Consider the following 25,141-nt stretch of genomic DNA (forward strand, 5'->3'; position numbering starts at 1 on the left):
GGTTAAATGAGGGTGGATAGTCCATTATAAATGCAAGTCACATCTGACTATTTCTTTATCCATGTCCTGCAGCACCCTAGCCCCAGAATACTTTTGTAACTTCCAGAGCAAATGCAGCGGGCTGTATAGAATGAGCAATATTACAAATGGGGACATGTGATGAGAGGCCTGGTGAAAAAAGAGTCTCTAGGAAATGGTATGGATGTAATTACAGAACACTGACGAAGTCTCGGGTGGCTTTGAGCGATTGTAACAGCCTGCAGCTGCTTATATTTCCCCAGCAAGCTGGAATAAAATCATCTGCAGACAGAGGCAAATATTTATGATACGTGACTTAGAACCAAAGGCATGGTCTATTTTTATTATTTTATGCATTTCTAACATTTAAAGTGGCAGACAAAATCAGGGAAGTAGATTAATTGATATACAATTTGGACAACAGAATCAGCAGACCACACCATCTAGAAATACACACACACAAAAAAACCCCCACTGTGAAAAAAAAAATTGCTCCCCAAAGCTAGTTGCTAAGTTGATTACTCAATGAGAAAACAATGCTCCATGTATGTTTGAAGAAGCACTAGGGTAGATATTTCAGAGGAGTTTAAAAGGGCTGGAGATATTCCTCCTCGCTTAATCCCCAATTGGTGGGTCGGGAGGGGAAATACAGTGCCACATAACCAGGCAATGCCACTAAATATCCCCCCTGACGACCATGGCACTGTATGGTTTGTGCTAGCAAGGATTGTGGGCAGAGCCTGGACAGTACTGCTGCCCGATTCACGATTCAAATCGATTCACCGATTCGAATCAGGTGAATCGATTTGAATCGATTCAGTTAAAAAAAATCGGCCTCCCGATTCAATGGCTGATTAGTGTGAGAGTTAACCGGGACTCTACCCTAGCACGGAGAAATTTAGCGCTGCCCCATTAATTATTGACTCTAAACTCACCACAGGTGGCTGGCTGGAGCGAAGAGCTTCTCCTTGTAGCGTTTCTGTTGCAAGCCCTCATGTTGCAACGCGGCCAAGAGGAGAGCAGAGGCAGAGGGCTGGTTGGAGTGTTGGGGGCGGTGCCTGCTGTGAGTGCACGGATGGCAGATGAGAGTGTTGCCTCTGCTGGAGACTCCTTCCTCGGCAATTGTGGGGGGAATGGCATGGACTGAGCTTCTGGAGCCTGCTTTCGGAGGTGGCAGAACTTTGAGAGCGGGTGTGCCTCGGTGGGAGCGGTGGGAGCCAGCGGTAGCCCCATGGAGTGGCAGGAGCTTTCTTGCTGATCCTGTTCTGCCGTGGAGATTGTTTGACTGTGCCTCTGCTGTGATAGTGAGAGCTGTTCCTGACGAGTCCTGCGAGAGTGGCTAATATGGCAGCCTGCAGGATCACTGGTGCTATAGAGATCCCTGCAGCTGCCCGTCGTCCTCAGCAGCACGCTCTCTCTGCTACGGTCCTGCCCCTGCTCTGATGTCCTGCTACGGTCCTGCCCCTGCTCTGAGCCCCTTAACCTTCTATTGCTTCAAGTATAACTTAGGTGGCAATTCTTTACACAGTGCCCCATTTAAGGTGTCTCAGTACAGCACTAGGAGAGCTTATTCTGTAATAGCATACTAGCATAAAACCTGCGTTGATGTGTCTAAATTATAGACGTGACCATTCATGCCAGGTCAGTAGCAGGTGCAAACGGATTTGTCTAAGTACACCATGTAGTACATAACTTATAGAAACATAGAAACATGATGGCAGATAAAGGCCAAATGGCCCATCTAGTCTACCCATCCACAGTAACCATTATCTCTTTCTCTCTCTGAGAAATCTTACGTGCCTTTCCCTGGCCCTCTTGAATTCAGACAGTCTCTGTCTCCACCACCTCTTCTGGGAGACTGTTCCACACATCTATCACCCTTTCCGTAAAAAAGTATTTCCTCAGATTACTCCGAAGCCTATCACCTCTTAACTTAATCCTATGTCCTCTCATTGCAGCGTTTCCTTTCAAATGAAAAAGACTCAACTCATGCACATTTATATTATATAGGTTTTTAAATGACTCAATCATATCTCCCCTCTCCCGCCTTTCCTCCGAAGTATACAGATTGAGATCTTTAAGTCTGTCCCCATACGCTTCATCACGAAGACCACACAACATTTTAGTAGCCTTCCTCTGGACCGACTCCATCCTTTTTATATCTTTTTGAAGGTGCCATCTCTCCTGCTGCGATCGTTGTGGTGGGGGGTGGGCAGGTTTCCGGGGCTGCTGAACTGATCGCAGCAGCCGCGATCAGCTCAGCGGCCCCTATTTGGAACTTATACCTGTTTAGACTTGGTCTAAGTCAAAACGTATAAGTTCCAACTGGGCAACCTGTTAAAGTTTTTGGTTATACTTGCTGTACGACTAAGTCTAGGTCGGCCCACCTCCCACCCTTTCCCTTCCTCTAAAAATGCCTCTTTTCGCTCTAGGCCTTTAGAGGCAGGGGAAAGGCCTAAGCTTGTTTTAGATACATCTAAAACCAGCTTTGATTACTGGTACTTGGACGATCTGGCTTTTTGATCATCCAAGTACCGATTTAGGCCACTTTTTGAACTCTTTTGGGGTTTTTTTTATTATGAGCCCCATAATGTTAATAAATGTGATCATTTTGAGGAATGTCTGATCCAAAAGCTAACTGGTGGGGGGGGGAAAAGTTTTTTAAGCAATTTTTGTTCACAAGTTTGATGTCTTTTATATTCTACAGCCTGCAAACTGCAGGTATGTAAAATGGGGTATGAAATTTCTGGGGTCCAGTGTGAGGGTCATCTTCATTCGACTCTGCCCCACTTAAACTACTTTGCTCCAAACTTTTACTTTGTAGGATGTTGGGGTAGACTCACTATAAATTGAAGTCATGCGTTCATGGATTTCCTTTGGCTTTTTCCATTCTTTTGTGAGAAATGTTATCACTCAACAGTGCTCCAAATCTAGCAGGTTTTAACTTGATTCGCACGAGGACCCTCCCGACATCCTGTCTCTTAGAATGTTAGACTCACACTGAGCTGCAACTGTGCACGAGTAACCTCTGGACATGTCACAACACGCTTGCTATTTTCGTTCATACTACGTCCCTCATACACTCAAATCAAGTATCAGAAAATGCTGTACTCACATCTTGAGAAAAAGCATTTGGGGTCAAATTGGCATGCAGTGCAAACAAAAAAAAAAAGCCTTTTGAAGGACCCTGGTCAGTTAATTATGCTGCATTACGTACATGCTTCTTGGAAATACATGGTTTGACATTTATAAGGCTTGATAACGAGGCTGTATAGAAAGTGCATGTGAGAGCCAAATAAAGCCAAAAATCTCCCGCATCGTTATTGTTATGCTGAAGATGTTGTTATTGTAGTGAAACCCTCTGACAGAAAATTCATTCAGTTTGGGAATTCACTGCATTGTATCTCCTGGAAAACATCCCCCCCCCCCCCATGCCCCACCACCACCACAAAGTTATAGCTGAAGTGTAGGAAATTTCAAACAGCATAACAGCATTGATCCAAACACACACTTCAAAAATCACAGGTACTGTACTGTATTTTTAACAAGTAGATGCAAATTACATTTCTATCAGAAGATCAGAGGCAGAAAACATGGTGGGAGCTTATTTGAAAAGCAAACTGTCCATTAAAATTAATATATGCTGTCTCTCTGCCAAGTGATTATTTGCTATGGTTGAAGATTCACTTAGTAAAGCAGGTTTTTCTCTAGCTGTTATACCAGGATATATCTGGAAATTCATTTTTATAGGGTTTACATTTCTGTAGTGCTGAGACTGGCAATGAAGGGAGGGAACAGAACAGCTGCCTGGAGCATCTCATGACAAGGGGCATCATTAGAGAGTCAAAAATGAAAGTCTAATCAGGGCACTAGCATTGAATATATGAATCATAGATGGCTGCCGGAGCTTATACGAGTAATGGCAATATTCACACTTACACCCAGATAAGTGCCTGGATTAAGATAGCATTAGCACTGCGAGCAGGCTGAGACCCAGGAAAGCCAGGTTCAAATCCCACTGCCGTTCCTTATGATCTTCAGCAAGCCACTTAACCCTTCATTGCCTCAGCTGTAAACATAACCCCCCTCCCCCATTTTACAAAACCGTAGCGTAGTTTTTAGCGCCGGCAGCGGCAGTAACAGTTCTGATGCTCATAGGAATTCGATGAGCTGATACCGCCAGGGCTGGCTCTAAAAACCATGCTACGGTTTAGTAAAGGGGGAGGGTGGTAAATTAAGGCAAAATTTACATAAACGTTCACACAGTGTACTTCATTTGAAAGTGTACTACTGCAAAGTGTACTTTTTCAAAGTGACTTCGCAAATAGCAAAAAGTCATGCACTTTGACTTTTTTTTGCAGAGGGCCCTTGGTATGTATATTCAGTGGCACATTTACAAGTAGTATACTAAATAAACGTAAAGTGTTAAACGCTCTGGCACTGTCTATTTAATTCAGACCAGGTCTAAATTAAATACATGGAGGGGCATAACCAAAAATTACATCTATGTCCATTTTGGGTCTAAATCGCTAGTCGCCCAAAGTTGGACATGTCCAAAGTCCATTCTTGAAAAATACGTCCCAATTTTTTTTTTTTTTTTTTGAGAATCGTCTACTTGTACGTGCAGCTTTTTGATCATCCAGACCGCTAAGTCGCCTATCTTTATACCCCATTCTCATCCACAAATTCATCCAAGTCTGAAATGCCTAGCACAAGACCTTTTGGACATGGGAAAGGCCAGCAAAGTGATGGACTGTCCACCCAGACATGACAACAGAGTAGTGGGGCACCTTACAGGGCACTGCTGCAAACTTCACAAAAACCACAACTCCCTTATAGGTCATGGTGAGCTCCTACTAGAACCATATGTCTACCATCCCAATAGCCCTTATGGCTGGTATGACAGTACAATAGGGTTTCGGGGGGTTTTGGTGGACTCACATTTCTCACCATGAATGCAGCGGTTAAGTGGCTTATGGGCCTGGGTCCTCCCCTCTTTGGTTTACTAGCCCACCCCCCCAGACTACTTAAGCCACCTCTGTGCAGCTCTACTAGGCTTTCCTATGCCAGGTGCTGATGTTCTGGAGGCAGGAATGTATGTTTTTATTCCAATTATTATGGCATGGGGGGAGGTCAGTGATCACTGGGGGAGTGTGGGGGGGTCTGTACTTTGTCCCTGCAGTGGTTATCTGGTCACTTTGGATACCTTCTGGGCATTTAGACTTGTTTTTAGATCGCCTAAGTCACAACGTATAAATTCCATCTAGGTTATACATGCAGTACGACTAAGTCTAGGTCAGCCCACGTCCCGCTCAAATCCCATCTTCACCACTTTCAGCTCTGGGCATATAGCGGTCCTGAAAAGGACTAAGCTGTTTTTAGATACGTTTAAAACCCGTTTCAATTATTGGCACTTGGACGACCTGTCTTTAAAGTCATTTAAGTGCCGATTTGGGAGGGATTTTAGACGTATTTCTCTTTTATGAGCCCCATAACTTATCCATTTTGAGGGTGCATATTGTCTATAAATGGATAGTTTCTCAGGAGGAGCAGCACCCTGTTGCCAGGAGATATCCGCTGTCTCTACCACTGGGCTTTGTTGCTCCACCTGTGCTGCCAGAGGCTGCCACTGCCCCTTCCCCAATCTGGTCCACTTTTTATATCAATATCTGTTTGGTGAATGGTCTCTTTCTAGGTGCAGTGGCTGTGTTAGCCAGAGGCCCTCTTCCCTTGGATTAATGATGCAATGGCCAGGAAAGCAGGAGCCAAAGAGAAAGAAATACTGAGCTTGGGTTTTTTTGTTTTGTTTTGTTTTTATTAATTTTACAAAATGTACAAAAAGACTTGCATTGGAAAAGCAGATTAAAATTTCTTACGAAAAAAAAAGAGAAAAGTTACAATAAATTTTTGCGTTATATCTTTCTTAGACCACAATATAAAGGAGGGTAGTACGAAAAGATGAAGAGATCAATAAGGAAAAAAAAGAACCAAAATTAAAGAAAAGATATAGCAGGAACTCTTTCCCTATTACAATATTCCAACACAGACTGGTTTCAGTTATTAATTTCTTCAAATTCAGGAAAGCTCTAAGTTGCCCCCCCCAAAAAAAAAAAAATACTTGACTATACATTTGCAAGGATATGCCAGAAAAAATGAAGCACTTAGGGTTTCCAATCTCATCATTAGAAAACGTTTTTGCCGCCCATGAGTCTGCCTGGTAACATCCGGAAATCTTCTTTCCATAAAATAAAACTTGAGAATTCTGAAAATATAGTCTCATAATTGAATTCACATCTTGTTGAAAAACCAAAGAAACTAACAGAGTATCTCTTTCAGACAATTCAAAAAAAGAACTCTCAAGACTCTCTCTTACCTGACAGTATTTGATCCAACAGTCTCAGAATTTTCTCCCAAAGTCTTCAAAGGAATATAGTAAGTATAATTAACTGGAGGAATATGGTCTGGGCTTGTATTTTTATACATTTTCCCTGCAAGAGCACCAGCCTTGGCGGTAACAGCTCCGACACTCATAGAATTCCGGGCGTTGGAGCTGTTGCTGCTGCAGTCAGTGCTTAAAACCATGCTAGTTTTGTAAAAGAGGGGGGGGGGGGTATAATATTAATCAGCTATAAACTGATACAATAAATCAGGGATGGCCAACCTTTTGGCTTCCCTGGGCTGCATTGGCCAAAAAAATTGTTTCTGGAGCTACACAAATGCGCAAACGCTGCAGCAAGACAGAGGAGGGAGCCAGCAAGACAGTAAACACCCAGGGACAGCAGAGGAAAACACTGCATCACCCTCGACTGGGGCCGCACAAAATACTTCATGGGGCCACAGGTTGGACACCCCTGCAATAAATGAATAAATGTATTCCTATAATGCCAATGAACAATCAAATCAAATAATATCAAGTAATTTCTGATATCTAAATAGAAAAATATTTTCCTAAGAAAATTCAGATCTTGTCAAACTCTTTTAAAGAAAACCATCCAGCAAATTTATAATGCCAAAATAAATTTAGTCACCACGTTCTTATTTTAAAAATGTACATTAAAAATGAATATTACATGTATAAAAATAATTACTAAATAAGGAAAACCTTATGAATAAATATAAACTTCATTATAAATATAATTATACAGAAATATTGACTCATTTTTTATCAGTAACCATTGATAAAATTCAAGACTCCCTGTAGTTTTTCTTTAGTCACATTCATTCTTATTCTTTACAACTCTTATTAAGATTATAGTCAATGAATATTAATTGATTTTTAATTGATATGGAGATAATTCATAGACTGCAGTAATTTACAGTACTTAGCATTCATGTCACAGTGAACTATTACGTTATGGCAGGAGTTTGCCTCTTAAAATGGTGGCATCATTTTCACAGATTTTCCAGCTGCCACCTAGCGACCCATTCTCCAGCTCCTCCTTGTAATTTGATCGTGTAATTGATGATAGTGAACTCTAGACCAGCCCTGTAGTATGCTTAGAGGCACCCCTTGTTTTTAAACCCCTGATACAGAGTGCACTGAAACATGGTCATATCAGGTTGTTTTTGGTTGTTTTTTATTAAATCTTTATTAAGTTTTCAAAGCTAACAAAAAGTGCAAAACAATATACATACATATATTAATAATCATAATAAGCACTGATAATCCATCAGTAACAATACAGAAAGGATTTAAAAAAACCCTCTCCCTACCAGCGTTTTCAATCAGGGAATAAAACCAAATAAAAGAGAACCCCATCCTCGCCTGGATGTGTGTGCTAAAACAACAGAAAATAAAAATAAAAGACAACTATAACGAAGCCACAAAAGTCGTCAATGGACCCCAAACTAATTTAAATAACTTATTATGCCCCAGCATGTCAGCATTCATCTTCTCATACTTATAACATAAGCATAAATTTGCCCACCAAAAAAAAAAAAAGTAAAACTAAGGCGATCATATCAGGTTTTGGGTTTGGATTTTAATTTGGCTAAAAAGTGTATCATTTTGCCAACTTTTGGACTGAATTCATTACCACTTGGTGGTCTACTGTTTTGTCTGTTTCCTTGTTGGAAATGAACCCCTTCTTTTACAAAGCCGCGCTAGTGGCTGCTGTGCGGTAAAAGCCCCAAACCCCTTAAAATCCCTATGGGTTTCAGGGCAGTTTCCGCAATGGCAGTCGCTAGTGTGGCTTTGTAGAGGGAGGGGGAGGGTAAGATAAAATGAACAAGCAGGGAACTTACAACAGAAAAGTAAAGTAGGTGCAGGTCCAGGAAGTGATGTCAGAGGAACAGCCAACGCTGGCAAGACAGCTGCTTGAGGGTCGCTGCTCGCACCGGGAACGCTACAGAGGTACAGGGGAAGGGAAGCGGTGTGCATGCATGGCAGTGGGGGAGTGGGGGAGGAGCAGGGTCAGAGAAGAGGACGGATGCCTGTGCCCTCACCAAGATGGCGCCCAGAGTAGACCATACCCACCCGCAACCCCCTTTCCCCACCCCCCAATTACTATGCCACTGTCTAAAGGAGAGAGCTGCATAGTAATAGGAGAAAGCCTGGCCACTGAAACCCCATGCTACAGAAGAGATGGAGAGAGTCCAGCTGGATGCTGAGAGCTGCATGTGGGACCCCTCAGAGAAAGAGAGAGAAAGCCCAGCTGAGCCCCCAAGCAGCTGCACCCCATTCCTGAGAATTTTAATTTAGCAGCCTGCCTCCAAAAACTTTGATTTGCAAGCCTGCACCTGGGGCTTAGTGATAGCCAGTAATGGCAGTTAGTGTAGGAAGGCAGGGAGACGCCAAACTGAAAGGAGCACAGAAGTCACTGCAGTTGGGAAGGGCTAGTTAGGAACCCCCTTTTTCTTCTCTTTTATTCTGCGTTTAGTCAGTCTGCACCAGGGGTGTCCAACCTTTTGGCTTCCCTGGGCCACATTGACCGAAGGAAATGTTTCAGGGGCCACACAAATGCGCAAACACTGCAGCAAGACAGAGTTGGGAGCCGGCAAGACGGTAAACACCCAGAGGCAGCAGAGGAAAATACAGCATCACCCTCAACCAGGGCCGCACAAAATACTTCACAGGGCCGCATGCGGCCCTCGGGCCGCAGGTTGGACACCCTTGGTCTACACGGTCCCCCTTCACTAACTGAGGACTGGGAGCCAGGGTTTTGCTTTATTGATTTGCTTAAGTCAAGTCAGTAGGTACCTCGGAGTTCCTGAGCTGGCGAGCTGATCTCACCTACCTGCAGAGATGTGGACCCTGAAGGATCATGGTACCCAACATTCGACAGCTGCAACATTTCCAGAGACTTTACTACTACTACTATTAATTATTTCTATAGTGCTACACAGACGCACGCAGCGCTACACAGAGACACAAAGAGTAAGAAAACAGTCCCTGCTCAAAAAATATAAACCGGGGGGGAAGGGGGGAGTACCTTGCCCTGCCCTGCCAGGCTCTGCACCCTGTTCCCCCTCCCTGCTCTGCCAAGCTCTGCATCCAGCCCCCCTCACTCACTCACTCTCTTGCCCTGCCAGATTCTGTCCCCTGTCCCCCCTCCCTCCCGATGACTTACAGGCCTCCACCTGCAAGCCTGTATGTCCTGATGGTCTAGTGGTGGGCTGGGACAGCAGGGATCCCTGTCGCCTCCTGTCTCAGCCGATTCCAAGAATTTTTAACTCCCTCCCACCTCCCCTGCGTACCTTTAGAATTCCTAGTGGTCCAGTGGTGAACAGCAGGAGCGACCTTCCTTCAATCCTGCCCATGCAGAGCCACTAGCTGATCTTGGCTTGGATTGAGAACCTCTGGTTTAAAATGTCCAAGGAAAATTGCATTATGTTCCCCTGGACCTCTTAGTGGTGTCTGTGAATGAGGCAGAATATAGAAGTTTATAACATAACATAAAAATTCATTTACATATCACAGTACCTTAGGGGTTCTATATGGTTTAGAAAAGAAAATTGAAACAGTGAGAAAAACAAATGACCTGGAAATTACAAAAATTTCTTAAATAAGTAGGTTTTCAATAACTTCCTGAACTGCCTGGTAAGAGGCAGAGCTAACTAACAGATATGCAAATTTTTTATCATAAGAAGCTGCCTCAATACATAGGAGTGGTTGAAAATAGCTCTAGTATAAACGACCCTTTACAATGTAAGTGCTGTGGTTTCTCATCCTTAACTTCAAATTGTGAGCTTTACTGAGAAGACAGAGATCTGCAGAAACATTTACCATGAATCTAAGGAGCCATCTGGACACATAATTGGTCCCAAAAAAAGGAATTTGGTGACCTTTTCTTCTTTTGTACCATCCATCACTCTTTTCGTGTGACTAATAGCAGCTAAATATCTCTTTTTCTGCACACTCTGCTCTCTGTGCATGCCCGTTTCCATAATGTGCACATCTAGGTCCCTGCTTTTACATATGAAGAGACTGATTAGTTTCGTCCTTGTGCAGTGGCCATTTCTTTCTCTCACAGGGAGGTTTCTTGGCTAGTTCTTGAAGTCCTTGCAGTCCAGCGGTCTCAAACTCAAACCTTTTGCAGGGCCACATTTTGAATGTGTAGGTACTTGGAGGGCCACAGGAAAAATAGTTAGGGCTTCTTTTACTACGGCGCGCGCTAAATGCTAACGCGTCCATTAGATTCTATGGCTGTGTTAGCGTTTAGCGCACGCTAATATTTAGAATGCGCTAAATCGGCTAGTGCACCTTAGTAAAAGGACCCCTAACTATTTTTTCTGCGGCCCTCATCTACAAATCCAAAATGTGGATTATCAGAAGCAGTTAAGGAAAGATTTAGGGGTCCTTTTACAAAGGCGTGGTAGCGGTTTAATGCGCGGAATACCGCGCGTTAAACTGCCTGCCGGGCTAGTACCTAACGCCTCCATTGACGAGGCGTTAGGATTTTAGGCTGCCGCGAGGGTTAGCGCATGATGAAATGTCTGACGCGCTAACCTTCGTAGCGCGCCTTGATAAAAGGGGCCCTTAGTTTATAAATCTTTCCTTAATTGCTTCTGATAATTTCAGCTAGACATAGCTGGAAGCAGTGCAACATGCAGAAAGTGAAAAAGTATCAACAGCTCTCGCCTCCTCCAGCACCGGACACACACACAAGCTGCGCTGCCTCCAACCATTGATCCAAGATGCACATTCTGGAACGCTGCCGCCTCACTGCTGTAACCTCATGCCAGCGCTTTCCTGCATGCGACTGTACTCCACCTCGCAATCGCGTACAGATGCAGGAAAGCGCTGGCATGAGGTTACAGCGACCGCTGGACACTTGTGGAGTGGACGAGGGCCTCAAAATAATAATAATAATAACTTTATTCTTATATACCACCAACAATCTTGCGACTTCTAGGCGGTTTACAATGAAGATAAATTGCACAGACATCGAATTACAGAGTGTAGCGGTGAATATCTGATAGTAGCAACAATAAAAATAATAACAACAGTTTATATAGGACCTGGCGGGCCGCATGTGGCCCCCCTGGCCGTGAGTTTGAGACCACTGATGCAGTCCTATTTGAAGCCATTTAGCCATTCATCTGGCCCTTTGCCAACTCTGAATACCTAATTGTCTAGATTGCTTCTTCCAGTGCCAATCGCCTCTCCAGCAGTAGCCCTTGCAACAACTTTGTCTTAGATTTCCACAGCTAACCTGTCTCATTCTTGTTCTTTCCCAACTCCCACTCCCAGGCTTTCGTGGGCTCTCTAGGCCTCCGAAAACAGGCCTTCTCATTGACAAGGTTTTTCTTTAGTATAAAATACTTACCAAATTTCTCCATCAGCACAGAATAATTATTCTAGTTTGCTTCTGTATTAAATCTATGCTCTGCTTACTCGCCCATAGCATGTATCAGTGAGAACAGAGTTTCCTTTGTTTTTAGCTTATGACCATTTCAGTGCTGCCAAGGGGGTCTGATCTCTGAGAGGGAGCTTTCCAGCCATGCCCCCAACCATGCTCCTACCAGCCCAGCCATGCCCCTTCCAATCAACTGTGCCCCCAACAACACCCCACTCCACCTCCTGGCTCCTCCCCTAATAGATGTTATATAAACCTCATTATCTCCTTAAATCAGAATCCACAATATGCTTGTCAGCAAGTTAAATATGCTGGGACTGGGCCTATGGCAATATAGGAGGGGTAACAACATTGTGGAACAATTTGATTGGGCAATTAATACTGGTTACTGATATATAGAAATTTTAAAAACTCCTCCCCCCTTTTTAACAAAACAATAGCATGTTTTTTTGCGCCAGCTATGGAGGTAACAGCTCAAGAATTCTATGAGCGTCAGAGCGGTTGCCACCATGGCCGGCACTAAAAATCGCACTACGATTTTATAAAAGGGAGTGTTAATGTTTTAAGAAAAATTAGTTTTTTTGAAGAAGCTTGTTGTCAAAAGGAGTATGTGATGAAATTTATTTCGTTTTAAAATTTTTATCTTGATTGTTTTTATGATTATGTATGTATCTTGGAATCCGCCTAGGTTTAGTCGGGCTATACGTTTTTTAAATAAATAAAATTTTGTTAGCATGGTACCAACAAGCCAAGTCTTCCTCATGTAGCAGGAGATGTGTTAATAAATGTCATCTCCTGATGCCAGTGAGAGCTTTGAGATTCTGCAGCTCGATTGGTCCCATGACAGCAGGAGAAAGCATCTTATTAATGCACCTCCTGGCTGGCAGGTCATCCCTTCTGCACCTGGAGAAATGCTGCCTCCAGTCTGGATGGCAAGGGAGGAGTCTTTTCAACCAATGATCAAGTCTTTATTTGAATCAAATAGTCCCAACAAGGATCCCAGTTTTGGTGTGCAAAATAAACGCCTTCCTCAGCGGACACTTGGCTGGTGGACACAAGGTCCAAAACACTCTTGTGTAGAGAAGCAGCAGCATTCAGAGCCGAAACTGAGATCCTTGTTGGGACTACTTGATTCAAATAAAGACTTGATCATTGGTTGAAAAGATGCCTCCCTTGCCTTTTTGTTTGGTTTGTGCATATCCCAAGGCGAGGTGTTCTTCTCTTTGCCTATCCAGTTTGGATGGGACATAGCCATTGCTGGCATGGTCTCTCTTCCTTAACTTCAAGCCTTTCTGTTGTCATATTGTGCAACTGAATGCAGAGGGTAACAAACAGTGATTGCTGTTCTTTGGAACAGTACATCGATGAGCTGCAGCTTGTTCTTGAGAAATGTGAGAAATGCCTTCCTGTGGAACCAACGCAGAAGGCTATTGCAAGCCAGATGTGTGTGGTTAATGAAAGGTACAGAATATGCACATGTTACTGGGTGCACAATGCTCAAAGGGGTTCAACACAAAAGTTAACTTGCATGGTACAGATGGTTGCACAGTACGTTAAAATGAATGGTAATGAGTCCATTAAGTATTCTACTAAAATGCACAGAAGTAAACAGGGGATTGTAAAGCATACATGAGAAGCTTAATACTTCCAAGTCTGAGGCAGCATAGTTGAGAGGATTTAATGCCAGTTTGGGGGATTTAATGCCAGGTTTTTCGTTTCTTCTGCAATCATAACAAGTACCTGCAACTTTAAAAGACAGATTGGGGGTAACAGCTCTGCACACAGTTCCGAGCAGAAAAAAATGACATCTGTCCTTGAACCAGAATGATGTTCTGCCCATAAATATCAGCCTCACAAAATTGATGTGCAAGAAACATTAGAGGCCAATATATATATGTTACAGCTCCTCAAACTTGGAACTCCCTTCCTATTTATTTAAGAGAAGAAAATAACTTAGATAAATTTAAAAGTAAACTTAAGAGCTTTCTTTTTAAAGATGCCTATGATGCTTAGGAGTCCGTACCTACCGCTATAAACTCTTATATGGTTACTATCTTATTCCCCTCCTATTGTTCTCTGCCATAATTGTTCCTCTTTCTATCGTCAATATTGTATTTCCTTACCCATTCATTCCTTCTGTTTCTTCAGTTATTGTTTATATTGTTAGTTACTAATCTGTTATGTTTGCTTAGTGTCTACTTGTTTTTAATAACCCCAGTTTTAATCTGTAATTTGAAAGATTTGTTCATCGTTTAGAAATTTGAGTAAGTGATTAATCAAATACACAATAAACTTGAAACTTGAATTTGAAACTAGAACGACATTCCAGTTCATGTGCAGATGTGTGCTGGCACTTTTGTTTTGTCTGGACAGACGCACAGTGAAGCCACTCTTTCCACAGAACCTTTGCATGTGTGCTGCAGGCTTTCCCTGATTAGCGCACGAGTTCTACTTGGTTTGAATTTGCATATTATTAGCTTTCTGCTTTTTTCATTAATTTCACAATAGAAGTCACTCAGCCATCAGCACATAATTCTACTATGTGGCTTTCTCTATTGACCCCTGTATCTGGGGTCTTATTACTAAGATGTGCTAACAGATTAATGACTACCATGGTTTCCAGTATCACCTCTATGCTGCCAACTCCCAGATCTACCTCTCTGCACTAGATATCTCTCCTGAAACCCAGACCAGAGTCTCAGCCTGCCCGTTCGTCATTGCCGCCTGGATGTCTCATCGCCATCTAAAACGGAATATAACTAAAGCAGAGCTGCTCACCTTCCCATGTCCCCCATTTTCTGTCTCTGCAGATAACACTCTCATCCTCCCTGTCTTGTCTGCTCGCAATCTCAGGGTCATCTATGACTCTTCTCTCCCTTCTCCACCCAGATACAACATATCACTAAAACGTGCCGCTTCTTCCTTAATAATATTAACAAAATCTGACCCTTCCTCTTCTACCAAAACCCTTACCCATGGCCTCATTACCTTGTGCTTAGATTACTGCAACTCGCTACTCTCGGGCCTTCTGATCTTTCTCCCCTTCAATCCATCCAGAATTCAGCTGCATGACTCATACTCCATGAGAGCCGCTATAGTCACATTACCCCTCTCCTAAAGTCACTTCATTGGCTTCCCATCTGTTTCTGAATACAATTCAGACTCCTCTTTCTGACCTACAAATTCTTTCACTTGGCTGCTCCTATGTTCCCCACTGCAAGCTCCACTCAGCTGGTAAGTCCCTCCTATCTGTGCCTTTCTTCTCTGCCAACTCCAGACTCCGTCCCTTCTATCTTGCTGCACCATATGCCTGGAACAAACTGCCCAAATCCCTATGGCAGGCTCCACCTCTGGCAGTGCTCAAGTCCAAGTTAAAAGCCCGCCTCTTGAAGTCTACCTTCAGCTCCTAATTCCTGTCACCTTGGGTCCTGCATCCCTAACCCTATATGCAATGTCTGTCTATCCAAATTAGATTGTAAGCTATAGAGGTGATAAATAATAGTAGTAGCATGTGCTAAATGCCGTGTAGCTCACGGCAAATTCTATAAATGGTGCCTAAAGTTAGGTACTAATCCTATTAAGATTGTTTTATAAGGCTAATTCTCTATCTTGAGATATATTTCTCTAACATAGAGAAATATATTTTATAAAGAAATCTTAGTCTGGGGAAAAGACCTGCCTGTTTCAAACTTAGCTCTGTAATATATATAAGCATATTGCAGATCTAAGCGGTTACAATAAAATACAAGTACTTAAAACTTCCTTATCTGTCCCAAAGTCTATCTAAAGTACCCGAACAAGCAATGCTGGTTGTCTGTTCCCTCTTAGCTTTTCCCTTCAGAGTGGTCAGCAGCCAAGCCAGCAACCGACCACTGCTTTAAAAGTAGCCAAACTAATGTATTACAAATAGCTCATATTTTTTTTTTTAATGAATTTAACATTTGGGGCCAGATTCTATAAATGGCACCTAAATCAACAACCAAATTTGGGACTACAAATATGGCACCAGCCATGTGTCAATCAGGCTTAAGCACTGTTTAAAGAATCACGGCTAACAGCACCTACACAAAACTAAATGAAATATATATATATACACACACAATATATACGGTATATATGAAATAACCGGCAGGTAGAGCAACTTATAGATAGGATCTTTAAAAACAAGGGAAATGTGCCACAAGATAAGATATTGCTAAAGCAGAATGATTAATTTAGCTGGGTTCAAAAGTTACTCACAATGATGCAGGCCTTTTCTAGAAGAAGTCATTCAAGAGCACATGGTGAGCTGAGAGGATGATGCAGCAAGGTTTGGTGCATGTCCCACAATGATCCCCAAGAGAAGAGAGAGAACATGGGTGAATCTGGTTTTATGGATTGTGACGGGTTGAAATCTGGTCCAATGAGACAGGAACCCAGGAGCAATTGTCCAATAGCCAAGACAGGAACTCAGGGACTGTGTCTCTTCCCTGATCCAATCGCAGAACAGTATTTCAATTCCAGCTTTTCCCTCATGATGTCATCTGATTGAATTTTGTCTTATCTCAGTCTGAGTGGCTAAATTTTGGCTGGGTAGGGCTTGATTAGTCACACTGGCCATTCCTTTGCCATCCCCTGAATAAGTTCACTTAACACTGGCTGAAGGCAGATGCCTGAGTCTCTCAGAAGCCAAGTTAGAAATACACTTTCAAAATTCAATCATTTCTTGGCTCAGGCAATATATTTATACTTTAACTCCAGCAAAATTAATCATATCATGCTACAATCCCACACCCAACATTTGGTACAGAATGTGTTCTAATGGATGTGAAGGTGCCAAAATGAGGCTGAAACAGCAGATCAGTGGGGACATACATTTTACATGTCCAGTTACAAGATGGCGCCTGAAGTTAGGCATCTAGATTGGCATGCCTAATCAATCTAGGAACCTACATAACTTCATTTTTCAATTAGCTTAATCGAAACTGTTAATGAGCAATAATGAGCACATAATTGGCAAAAATTCAGATTAATTGGGTGGTAGGCACCTAACTCAGTAGGCACCTAGCCCAAGGCACCTACCAGAAAGTGGGCATGGTTAGGGGCAGATCACGGCACCGATATTTAGGCCAAAAAAACCCTGTCATAAATAAGGAACGCCTAAGATTTTGATGCCTACCGGCGCCTAAGTCCAATTTGGGTGCCCCAAGGTGCGATTCTATAAATGACGCCTAACTGAAGATTGACAGTCATTGCACACTGCGCTGCTCCGGGTCTATCTTTTAGGTGCCATTTATAGAATCAGGGCCTAAGTGTATCCATACTCAACAACAAAGGGGGCATTCCTATGGGAAGGACATGGGAGGGTTGGGACATTCCGGAAAATTGCATGCAGTATTATAGAATAACTAGTCATTAAGCCCGTTACATTAACGGGTGCTAGAATACATGTCTGTCTGTCTCCCTTCCGCTGACTCTCTTTCTCTCTCCATGGCCCCCTTTCTCTGTCTGTCTTTCTGTTCCTCTCCCTGCCCCTGTGTCTTTCTTTCTTTCTGTCTCCCTCCCTCCCGCTGTCTGTCTGTCATTTTCCCCCATTTTCCTGTGCAGCAGCATTTCCATCCCACTTACCTATGCAGCAGCAACAGCATTTCCCTCCTATCCCCCCCTTTCTTGTGCAGAAGCAGCAGCGGTATTTCCCTTCCCCTCCAAGTCCCTGTATAGCAGTAGCAGCATTTTCCCCCACCCCCCTTTCCCTTCTCTTACCACGATCTGGCCTGCTCCGTTTGGCCCCTCCCCCTTCTTTTAGTGCCGTTGCTCTGCTCGATCTGGCCTGCTCCTGACCCTCCCACCGCCGACAAACCTCTGGGCGAAGGTGAACGCCAGTCCCAAGTCTGAGCGATCCTCCCAAACTTGACCTCCCTTACCCGGGTTGCGTTAGCCAGTGCTAATGTGTGCAAGCGGCTGTAGCACCGGCTTCTCCACCCGGACCCTGAGCACGCGCCGCGCTCCGCCCCTTAGCTACCCGGAAGTACCGGGCTTCACTCGCCTGCTCCCAGTGGGCCAAGAGAGAGGGGGGAGTGGCTGCCGTGGTGATCTGGCCGACTCCCTGGTGACAGGAGCCGCGGCGGCACCTTTAAAGTGAAAAAATAACTGTGGCAAGGGAGCCGGCCAACTGGCAGTTCAAGTTGGAGCTTCAGTCTGGCCTGCTCCCTGCCGTATTGTATTTTTTAGTTGAAAGAAGCGGCGGTGGCTCCTCTCACGATCCCCGCCTGGGTCAGACTTCCGACGCAGGTGGGGATCATGAGAGGAGCCACCGCCGCGTCTTTCAAATAAAAAAATACAATATGGCAAGGCGGGCAGGGAGCAGGCCAGACCAAAGCTCCAACTTGAACTTCCAGTTGGCCGGCTCCCTTGCCACAGTTATTTTTTCACTTTAAAGGTGCCGCCGCGGCTCCTGTCACCAGGGAGTCGGCCAGATCACCACGGCAGCCACTCCCCCCTCTCTCTTGGCCCACTGGGAGCAGGCGAGTTCAGGTGAAAGGAAGAACTACATACCTGTTTAGCTCGTGGTTTTAAAGTTAGGCGGCCAGGCCAGGTCTTCAAAGCAGCTGCAGCCGCGGGTTTAAAGTTAGGCGGTCAGGTATTCAGAGCGGCAGGGGGAGGCAACCTTTTATTCAATGTCTGCCGGGTAAAGCGCCGTGCCGAGTAGAGGAAGCAAACGCCGTGGCAGGAGAGCAGGGAGTGAGTTTTTCCTATGCGGTTGTTTGGGGGGGGGGGGGGGGGGGTTGTGAACAGGAAGTCGAGCAGAGGCGGGAGTGAGCTGTTCAGCTTCCCCTATCTTGGCAAACCGCTCTGGCGAAAATGTAGTGAAGTGCCGCGTGGGGCCGTAGAAAGAGCGGGGCATGCTGCAGTCTTGGCGGCCACGGACATACGGATTACGGAAGCACGCTGATAAGACTGCGCATGCGCCGCTTACGGTTTTATTATATAGATGTGGATGCACGCCCAACTTGGTTTCAGTTTATGTACGTGCTCACAACCAAAGTTGGGCATGGAATTTGGTGAACAACGCTATTCCTTAGAGAGCATTCATCCCAGAGCATCCATTATTGAAGAGCGCTGAGCACCAGTTTTTTTTTTCCACTGCCCATATTTGGTTGCCATTTACTCAATCCAGCGGGGTATTTAGCACACACTAATCGTTAATGTGTGCTAAATCTATAAGCACACTTTAGTAACAAGACCCGAAACACAGGAATTGCTTAGTTACTCCCCCCACATACAATACTATTCCTGAAAGCTTGATTCTCCCTCACTCACAGTCCTTATGCAAAGGCACAATTGGAAACACTCTTGGTCTACCTAGTGGATATGCCTCATATTGCATTTGGATTATAGCGCTACTCTGCCGAGGGACAGACAGATAAGATGATGCACCAATGTCAGGTTTTATGTAGGATTTGAGGCTAAAAAACTAAAAGGTCCTTTTATCAAGCCGCGCTAGCGGGGTTAGCGCGTCGGGCATTTCATCACGCGCCAACCCCCTGCGGCCGGCTAAAAAACTAATGCCTGGTCAATGCAAGTGTTAGCGGCTAGCGCGGCAGGCGGTTTAACGCGCGGTATTACATGCGTTAAACCCCTACCGCAGCTTGATAAAAGGATCCCTAAGTGAAATTCTCTATTCATCTATAACTGGGCTCCTGCTGACAATTAACTTAGGGCTCCTTTTACTAAGCCACGTTAGGGCATTAACGTGTGGAATAGCCCGTGCTAAATTGCCACGCGCGCTAGACGCTAACGCCAGCTAAAAATGCTGCGTGTGCTAAAAACGCTAACACAGCTTAGTAAAAGGAGCCCTTAGTTTGCTTTTCAGTGATTGGCCCATGGGGGTTTCTTATATGAAAAGTACATTGATCAATCTTGGTAAAATATTAAATTTTTTTTTTTAATTTGACACATACAAACTAGAAAATTAAAAGTTTAAAAAGTAACATAATGTATGTTTAAATTGAAAATAATTTTTGCTACCTTTGCTTTTGAACTCTTTTTCCTCAAGGTACTAAAACAATCCTGTATTTCTAATTTATGAAGTCGGGAAAAAAAAAAAAAAGGAAAGGAAAGTGAATATGTTGACAATAAAGAGCACAGTACTGCTGAAAAGAAAGCTGCTGAGCACAGCTTAAAACAAGGAGATAAAAGTAAGGGATGTTACCCTCTTGAGTGAACTTTGGTTGTTTATCTTCCATACTATAGAAAAGTTCCATTAATAATTTCATTTACTGCTCACTGTGCCTTGGGGAATATAGATTTTGTCTTCCAATATGACCCTAGTGTGCATAAATCAACATTTATCATACCTGTTCTATTCGTGTAAAAAAGCTCATGCGGTATGAATTATAATAGCTCTAAATAATAAATTATAATGACATCTGGTTGCTATCCTTATATACTGTAGCATTTGAGCCAGCCTTCAAAAGGTTTAACTAACTTACCCCCTCCCCCCCTTTATGATAAAAAACGCTAGCATGGCTTCATAAAAAGGGGGGTTACTTTGGGACTTAGGGCCCATTTTACAAAACCGTGGTAGTGATTCTGCCATGGCAAATACACCATTCAATTCCTAAAAGCTTCGTTGCATTTGTCATGGGAGAATCGCTGCCCCTTAGGGGTTTTTTTTTAATAAATTTCATCTCTGTCACCAGCTACATTTACTTCCCTAAAGGCCTTATTTACTAGCTGCATTAACCCTTTCAGGACCAAGGGACATATTTGTCCCATAACTTTAAAATCCTATAAATTTTGATTGGGATAGTCTACAGTTCTAAATTTGATATGTACGGATTCCATATGATACTGCCTTTATGTAAACAAACTGGTTCCGACATTCATTCATTAGCGTCGTTGCCAGATTGACGAGAAGATTCACTTGCCACACTGTCCATAAGCCAGAAGTGTGATTTTTTTTAAAAAAAATAATGATATTTCACAAAAAAAATCAATTTTTTGGCATCTGCAAGCCCTTTTTACCATAAAAATGTCGTCAAAACCACAAAAATTGGCCTACGATCCTTATGGTCCTGAAAGGGTTAAGGGCCGGATTCTCTAACTTGCACCATTGTCGGTGGCTACCTTAAAAGCAGCTGTTGATCGCATGTCAATCACGTGACAGAATCGCACCTCTGGCAAAGGTAGGCCCTGGAAATGTAGACCAGGGTTTTCCAGGCCTACATCCCGGCACCTACTTTTGATGTGAATTGTGTTTCCTTAGGAGCTTTACACCACCTAATGCCACTTCTGGCGTTAGCCATGCCCACAGTGGCATTAGGTATTGTAAAGCGCCTATGGAGGCGTGATTCCGGTGCCAATATTTTAGGTGTCTTGAAAATCAGTGAAAACCCGCACCATTTAGAGAATCTGGACCTAGGTGTTTAATACACGTTATGTTAACAGTAAATGTGGAGATCAACAAAACAGTTAATACACTGCATGGAAATTCTTACTGGAGCAAAGAAAGGGATGGGAACATAGGTGTTGGAACAGGAGGAGGCCACAGGGGCCATGGCCTCCCCAAAAATTCTCAGCCACTTTAGCCCTCCCACCCACCCTTCTCCCAGTGTTATGCTTAAATCTTCGGGCAGCCACCACATAGCCACCATGCAGCGTCAAACAGCAGGCCTGCCCCGGAATCCTTCATTCTACTTCCGGGAGCAGGCCTGTTCATGGACACTGTGCAGCGGCTGCTGAAGATTTAAAACTAAAGTGCCAGGAGGAGGTGGGGGGGAAGGAAAGATTCAGGAGCTATTGAGAGGTTATGTACCAGGGGGAGTGGCCAAGATGGCAACATGTTAACAGCCAGCGTTAGCACTCCGTCTTGCCTTACCATTTTCCTACTGAGCAAGTTTCCTGTTGGTTCTTCATTATGCCCCACATAATGAACCCCCTCCTCAGCCGGGCAATTGACGATGGATAGCTTCATGGCCAGCTCACCATCCTTACCTGGAGTTGAGTTACCCGCATTTGCTTCCGAGGAACGAGCCTCTGGAGATCCAGAGTTGGAAATATCTTTGTCTCCTCCATTTAACCGACCACCACCAATTCCAGTGTCAAGAGATGCTTAGAGTGTGACTGCCGAGGTCCAGAAGTGCCCAATGCAGCCATGCAATGGGGGGCCTCATGCAGATCAGGGCGCTGAGTCTTCAACCAAACAAGGAGCTGGGGATAACAGCTTCTCAACGGTGACGTAGGAAAACATTTGGAAAACTCTCCAAAAACTCGAAGCGGCAATGACTAACGGCTCCTTTGACTAAGGTTTTCTAGCGGTTTTTAGCACGCGCTTAGCGCACGCTACAATGCCGCGCACACTAGACGCTAACACCTCCATAGAGCTTGCATTAGTATTTTTCATTTAGCGTGGGGTTTGCGCACGCTAATCTTCAGCACGTGCTAAAAACGCTAGTTTCAAGTTTCAAGTTTTATTTTGATTTGATAAATCGCTTATTCAAATTTACTAAGCGAGATACAATACAATAAAAATGAACATGCATTTAGACATACTGTTTAAAATTTAAAAATAATGGGTTAGACTGACAAACTTACAGACTAATTGATACACAAGGGATGGAGGAATAAAGTTACAAATCAGTGCTTTAAAGTAGAAAAAAGAACCATAGATGGTAAAAAAAAACATTAGGGAGGGGGTAGTATAATCCTGGAAGGTAACTACTTTACAATTTGAATATAATTTAAAGATTAAAAGCATTTTTAAAAAGAAAACTTTTTAAGTTATTTTTAAAACGGCTGAGATCATTTTCCTCTCTTATATATTGAGGTAAAGTGTTCCAAAGTTGTGGGGCCATCACCAAAAACATATCATGGCGTCTGGTTCCGATAACTTTCAAGGAAGGGACTACTATGAGCTTTTGGATTGTAGATCGGAAAGAGCGCGGTGTATTATAAGGAATAAGCATTCTATTAATAAATTGTGGTTCATTGGTGGACAGAGTTTTAAATACTAAGAGTAATATTTTAAAGGTGATACGATGGTTGATTGGAAGCCAGTGTGAATTGATCAGGAAAGGAGTAACATGATCATATTTTTTACCGTTATGAATAAGTTTAACGACTGTGTTTTGTATTATTTGAAGACGCTTCTTTTCTTTTTGTGTGATGTTTATTAATAATGAATTGCAATAATCAAGTTTAGCGATAATTAAGGAGTGGATTAAAATGTTTAGTGATTTCGGCTCGAGTATCTTAGAAATCGAGCGAATCATGCGTAATTTATAGAAGCAGAATTTAACAGTATTACTTATATGTTCGTGATAGGAGAACTTATCATCAATAATGACACCCAATATTTTTAAAGATGTTACTAAATCCAGATGAATGTTATTAAGAGTGGTCTAAGGAAGGGGCTTAATTTTGATTTTTATGGTTTCATATTTGTAATAATATTCCTTGGTACTCTGTATTGCTGAAATGAGCAGATGCTTGTGAATTTGTTTTGAAAATGCATAAATAATTTTTTTTTTTTTTTTTTTTAAAGAGAGGTCGTGCATCAGGGCGGAGCTCCTGAGGCTCCCCAAACAAAGCAGCGTTCCGCTGTCTATGGATGAGAAGACCAGGAAGTGAACCTTGTATTTAATGCAGGTGTTGTGTAACATTTAGGGGGCAAGTTATCAAGCTGTGCTAGGACTTTAAGTTGTATTTCTTGATCCTTAATATGACTTAAAGAGTCCTAATGCAACTTGACAAAATTTACTTTAGTGGTATTTAAGTCACCGCGGGTTAAATAGTAATTAGATACAAATTTTGCAAAACATGTTTTGCATTTTATTACTATGAATGCCCTAACATGACGAGGTGATACACTAAAGCTGCAAACTGGATCCTTATTCACAGGACAGGATTCCAGTCCTGGGTGTACCTCAGTGCATACTGGGACTTGTAATCATGCTTTTCTTAGGGAATACAATGGGAAAATCAGAACTACAAATCACTGCATGCAACAGAGTAAACTCAGGACTGGATCAGCCCTGTCCTGTGAATCTGGATCCAGTTGGCAGCTTTATGATATACTACAAGTCACATTGGGATTAAAAAATCACAGTAAAAGAACAAAACAAAACCCAGCTTGCCGTGATAAGTGTAGTGGCTGTGTCTACTTTAACCCGATTCTGTAACTGGCGTCTGTAACATGGACGCCGGTTACAGAATCGGGTTAGTGTAGGCCCGATTCTGTATTGGTCGCCCCTCCTGGGCCGTCCTATAAAGAATCTAGGCCAAAAGGTCCATCTTTTGCATTTCCAAGGTTTACAAATCTAATACACAACCGGGGGGAGGATCGGGGAAAGGAGCTAGGTATATATGAGACTGGTTCAAAATTTTGTTATTTTAGGTACAGACTGTAAAACTTTCCATTTTAAAATGCACATGGGGAGAAGGAGGGGTCTGGCATGGCAAATAGTGGAGGAGTGTGTGGCGCAGTGGTTGGATCTACAGCCTCAGCACCCTGGGGTTGTGGGTTCAAACCCCGCGCTGCTCCTTGTGACCCTGGGCAAGTCACTTAATCCTCCATAGCCCCAGGTACGTTAGATAGATTGTGAGCCCACCGGGACAGAGAGGGAAAATGCTTGAGTACCTGATTGTAAAACCGCTTAGATAACCTTGATAGGCGGTATATAAAATCCTAATAAACTTTAAAAAAAAACTTTAAAACTTCAAATTCAATTTTTTTTCCATAAACAATATGGACTACTTACAGCTTTGTATTTGATGCACTGCTTCAGCTGTGATGTTTTGTTTTTATCATGTAAGGCTGATAAAGGGCGAATACATTTTTGGTATAGGGATAGTTGACAGAAATCAGTTGCTCCTAACAACTAACAGAATAAATTAGACATTTTTGTGCTCCCTGTTGTCTATGCAGAATGTTTCTCTATTCCACAACTGAATTTTAAATTTGAAAGAACCTGCACTGCCATCTTTTATATTCAGAAAATAACTAATCCCAGTGAAACTCAGAAAGCACAACGGAAAACAACAGTAAAGTTTTGCTGAAAATAGTACTAGTCACAGAGGTTTTTTTCCTAGGTAATATGCTTCTTTGCCGTTCACTGATTTGGAAGAATGCAGACATTCTGCTTACATTCTGACAAAAATTATCCAGACCTGGCTGTAGAGGCATATATAACTTCTAAAACAAAATCTTATAAAAGAAAATAGCTTCTAACCACCTACAATGGTGTGGGTTTATACAGAAAATGGAAAATAAAAATTGAGCTACTTGTAGGCCTTGTCTTAAGCCAAAGCTCACTATGTCTTGCATCCCCCTGAGACCTGAAGTC

The 25,141-nt window shown here is 43.1% G+C and overlaps 1 long non-coding RNA gene across 4 annotated transcripts in view; it reads right to left on the reverse strand.

The window, feature by feature from the left end:
* The window catches only part of LOC117346780, a 60,238-nt gene extending 41,664 nt beyond the window's left edge, over nt 1–18,574 (reverse strand). For 3 of the 4 annotated variants that reach the window (XR_004536661.1, XR_004536660.1, XR_004536658.1), the window contains exons 1-2: nt 17,559–17,836; nt 9,715–9,874 (exon numbers count right to left, since the gene is read on the reverse strand). This is a non-coding gene — a long non-coding RNA (uncharacterized LOC117346780). Of the gene's footprint in view, nt 1–9,714; nt 9,875–17,558; nt 17,837–18,350 lie in introns of those variants that run through there. The other variant, XR_004536659.1, reaches the window with a different exon arrangement.
* Between the last annotated feature and the right edge of the window lie 6,567 nt (nt 18,575–25,141).

The sequence above is a fragment of the Geotrypetes seraphini genome, chromosome 12 (genome assembly GCF_902459505.1).
Source record: "Geotrypetes seraphini chromosome 12, aGeoSer1.1, whole genome shotgun sequence".
Classification (NCBI taxonomy): Eukaryota; Metazoa; Chordata; class Amphibia; order Gymnophiona; family Dermophiidae; genus Geotrypetes; species Geotrypetes seraphini.